The sequence below is a fragment of the Chelonia mydas genome, chromosome 7 (genome assembly GCF_015237465.2).
Source record: "Chelonia mydas isolate rCheMyd1 chromosome 7, rCheMyd1.pri.v2, whole genome shotgun sequence".
NCBI classification, from domain to species: Eukaryota; Metazoa; Chordata; order Testudines; family Cheloniidae; genus Chelonia; species Chelonia mydas.
In genome coordinates, this window is record NC_057853.1 from 20,254,509 (window position 1) to 20,259,267 (window position 4,759).

Here is a 4,759-nt window from a genome sequence, read left to right on the forward strand (position 1 = left end):
ACATCTGCACACTCGCATGTGCATACCCAGTATCCTGTTCTCACGTGCTAACGGTAACATACACATGCTCATTATGACTACATGTGTTCACACACACACACAGACACATCCTCACAAGTATACACACTCACACTTCCTCATATATTCACATGCAAGCTCACACCCACGTACACACAAACCAATGTTCACAAACACACACACACACGGACGTTTATCTTTGTACACATATGCTCACAAACACACACACGCTCTTATTCATCACTAAATCTAAACCTCTAAAATATACAAAGAGCATTTTCAAGGACCACCTAACTGGGAGAAGGATGGTCGGCTGTGCAGAACAACTTCCGGCTGAGATCACCTCAGCCACCCCCGCTGCCAGATCAGCCAGGGCAGGGATCCCTGGGGCTCATCTGATAAAGCTGCCCCATAGATCATGACAGTGCTAGCTGAAGGTTTGGTTCTGGTAACATGCACCAATAGGGCCTAATTCTCTTTTGTCCTATTGCCCTTTTACAGTGGCAGAAACAACCTAGTGGAATACACCTGGCATAAGGCCATTCTCTGGCCAGAGCACAGGTGCCAGAATGGTCCCCCTCCTATCCCTGTGTATAAGACTTAGAGGGGGGCAGGGAGGGCCATTCTGGGGGAAGAGGTGTGGCCACAGAACAGCACTTTCTAGATATTCTCAGGTTTCAGAGCGGTAGCCTTGTTAGTCTATATCAGCAAAAACAGCGAGGAGTCCTCATGGCACCTTAGAGACTAACTAATTTATTTGGGCATAAGCTTTCGTGGGCTAAAACCCACTTCATCAGATGCATGGAGTGGAAAATACAGTAGGCATGTATAAATTCACAGTACATGAAAAGATGGGAGTTGCCTTACCAAGTCGGGGGTCAGTACTAACGAGACAATTCAATTAAGGTGGAAGTGGGCTATTCTCAACAGTAGAATACTTTGTAGTGATAGTGAGGCCAATGTAATCAGGGTGGCCCATTTCAAACAGTTGACAAGAAGGTGTAAGTAGCAGTAGGGGGAAATAGTTTGAGGAAATTAGTTTTTGTAATGACCCATCCACTTCCAGTCTTTATTCAGGCCTCATTTGATGGTGTCCAGTTTGCAAATTACTTCCAGTTCTGCAGTTTCTCGTTGGAGTCTGGTTCTGAAGTTTTTTTGTTGAAGAATTGCCACTTTCAAGTCTGTTATTGAGCGTTCAGGGAGATTAAGTGTTCTCTGACTGGTTTTTGAATGTTATAATTCTTGATGTCTGATTTGTGTCCATTTATTCTTTTGCATAGAGACTGTCCAGTTTGGCCAATGTACATGGCAGAGGGGCATTGCTGGCACATGATGGCATATATCACATTGGTAGATATGCAGGTGAACGAGCCCCTGGTGGTGTGGCTGATGTGGTTAGGTCCTATGATGGTGTCCCTTCAATAGATATGTGGACAGTGCTGGCAATGGGGTGTGTAGCAGGGATTGGTTCTTGGGTTAGTGGTTTTGTTGTGTTTTTGTTGTGTGGTGTATTCTCAGCTGCTCGTACACCATGGGCAGCCCAAGAGTAACTTATTCCAGGGGCCAGTCAGACCCACAGAAGCCCCAAGAATATGAGGAACTGAAAGGTAGCTTAAAGCCGCCTTCACTGGGAACTGGGGCTAACTGGATACTGCCCTCTGGTCCACTTTGGCCCTGGCCACAACTTGGCAGACAGCCAAAAATCCATCTCATGATTAAGAATAATAATTATCTTGATCTATGCTCCCTAGAACTGCCAATTGCAGCCAATGCTCACTGTCAGCCAGATCTGACCCTCATTATCTCCAGTCCATCCTAGTCTTCCTAAGGTGCCTGTCCTCATAGCCTGCAGTTTAGCAGCAATACACAAACTGCTACCAGTCCCATTTGTGATCGCCAGGATTTGTCTGGAAATGTTGACTGGGAAGCACCAGTTGTGACAGGGTCCATGGATGGACCTAGTAGCCTATTAAGCAGCGATCTCCAGGATAGCTGAATCCAGGCCAGGACTTAAGGAGACCCTGAGTGGTCAACCTAGGTAGCAGAGGTGAAAGAGAGAATCACAGGGTCTGTGGCCAGCAGCCTCCCTAAACCACCCCTTTATATTAATTACAACAGCCTCTTGTTTGTTCTCTGCAGCGAGAGGCACAACAAGTACTGATTTCAGGTGTGTAGGAAGTTTGACACTGGGCAGCCTATTTTAATACATATATATTCTTCTAGACCAATTCTGTTTAACAGCCATGGAGTCTATTTTAGTGGATGAAAGAAACTCTGGCTAGAATCTTTCAATAACCTTCTTCCCTTAATCAGAGATGGGCCCAAACCAAAATCCTGAATCCAAACATCTCCTGAGCACTGCGGAAGTTCAGATCTAGGGTGACCAGACAGCAAGTGTGAAAAACTGGGACAGGGGGTGGGAGGTAATAGGAGCCTATAAAAGAAACAGACCCAAAAATCGGGACTGTCCCTATAAAATCGGGACATCTGGTCACCCTATTCAGATCCAGCTCTGAACTTGGAACCAGGCCTCTTTTTTCTAACTTGGGCTAAACCTCCAAGGCTTGTTCAAGAAAAGCCCCTGGCTGGCCGGGCAGGTTTGTTTACCTGCCGTGTCCACAGGTTCGGCCAACCGCGGCTCCCACTGTCCGCGGTTCACTGCTCCAGACCAATGGGGGCTGCGGGAAGCGGCGCGGGCTTAGGGATTTGCTGGCCACCCCTTCCTGCAGCCCTCATTAGCCTGGAACAGAGAACCGCGGCCAGTGGGAGCCACGATCGGCCAAACCTGCGGATGCGGCAGGAAAACAAACCAGCCCAGCCCGCCAGGGGGCTTACCCTGAACAAGCAGCCACCCTAGTTTGAGAACCACTGCTCTACACCCCACTCCTAAACATAGGTGAAACTCTTTCTACCTTAGGGTTTAATGTAGTGCCTGTGTCTGTACTATCTTAGCACTTCCCAGGTAAATTAGGTCCTGCGTGGATTTCATGGAGTCTTCTGCTTTTTTCCATGCCCTGGTTATAGGACATTCTGCTTGGAGTAGACACCGAGACATTTTTTTTAAAATCATTCCGGTTATTATGGAGAAGATTTTTCCAAGAAGAGGGCCATGCCCTAGGTGCAGTCAGACTTCAGAACACTCTAATCCCCTCTGGGAGCTCTTTCCGCCGCTGAACTCCCTCAACCAATAACACTTTATATCCAGTTTTAGTAGCTTCATTGTGGCTTTGTAAGCAGTGTTGTTCCAGGCAAGTGCAATTGTGTTGGTGGGATATGGATGGAAATACAGGAGCTGGATCCTGACCCATTCATGGCTTTGACAGTCAGGACAAGGGTCTTGGGCCGGCAAAGAAAGGGGATTGGGAGCCTGTGGAAAGACGGAAGCCCAGGCTGGCAGGGCCGGCCTTAGGGAAAATGGCACCCTGGGCAAATTTGTATCTTGGTGCCCCTGGCCCCTGTCGGTGCAGCACCTCCACCCATTGCCCCTGGCCCCCGTGGGTACCCCCCATTGCCCTTGGTCCCCATGGGCTCCCCAGGTTCCTCAGCTCCCCTTCACCCATAACCCCTGCACTATGCCCTTTGCCCTTAACCTCAGCACCCCCCATACTGCACCCCTAACTCCTCTTCTGTGCCCCTTCACCCCTAACACCTGACCCCCCTACTGTGCTCCTAACCCCTGCATCCCCCTCCTGCACCCACAGGGGGAAACTGACCTGGATGCATGGAGTAGTTGGCATTGCTGCTCGTTCCCCACCTCCAACATTGCTCCTCTGCATCCCCCTAGAGGGCTGTGAGGGGGGCGGCAAGGAGAAATGTTAGGGATCCCTGCATCCAGGTCACTTTCCCCACCTGGGCTGTGTAAGGGGAGGACAAGAGAGGAGTGGCCCAGGTGGGGAAAGTGACCTGGGTGCTTGGAGCGCTTAGTGTTGCTCCTCACTCCCCCCCTTGCAGGGGGACACACAGAGGAACGTTGGGAGTGCAGGCAATATCTATGTGTCACCGCTCCCCCCTCCCCTCTATGTTCCTCTGCCGGGAGGAAGCTGGGACACATCTGGGTGCCCCCCATGCGGCACTGCCCTGCCTGCCCGGAGCAGTTTCTAACTCTACACTGGCAGTGCGCACCTCTGGACTGCCACATGGCGCCCCCTTGACCATGGCACCCCAGGGCAATCACCTGGGTGGCCCACCACTAAGGCCAGCCCTGAGCCCAGAGATGATATGATTTTAGCACCCCATCCCACAGAGGAGGTGGATGGCTGCATTCTGCATGAGCTGGAGCATCTGTTTCAGCCCCACCTATCCCCTTAATAGGATTTTATATTCTTCATGAGCGTAATATGGGAAATATGTACCCCCCCAAAAAATCATTCCAAATCATGACAATGAAAAATCTTTAAAGCTCCCAAATCCCTCTAAATCCCTTGACAAGATTCAGGATTTCTCACTGTAAGATCCTTTGGTTAATTTTGCCACTGACTTAAGGTGCACATAGGAGAAAAAACAACATTCCCTGAAAAACATTTCTCTTTTAGTGCCAACTCCACAGGACAGGGAGACAAATGCGCCACATCAAAGAATCAAGAACAGCCACACAAAGTTCCTGAGCCCAAAAAATTAATAATAATTATAATGTTTTTGAATGAATGTTAGTTACCAAAGAGAAAATTGTTGTTTCCCAGAATTGTTCCCATTTGGCAGGACTCCTGATTGCTTAGCAGAAGAGCTTTTATCAGTGAGTTTT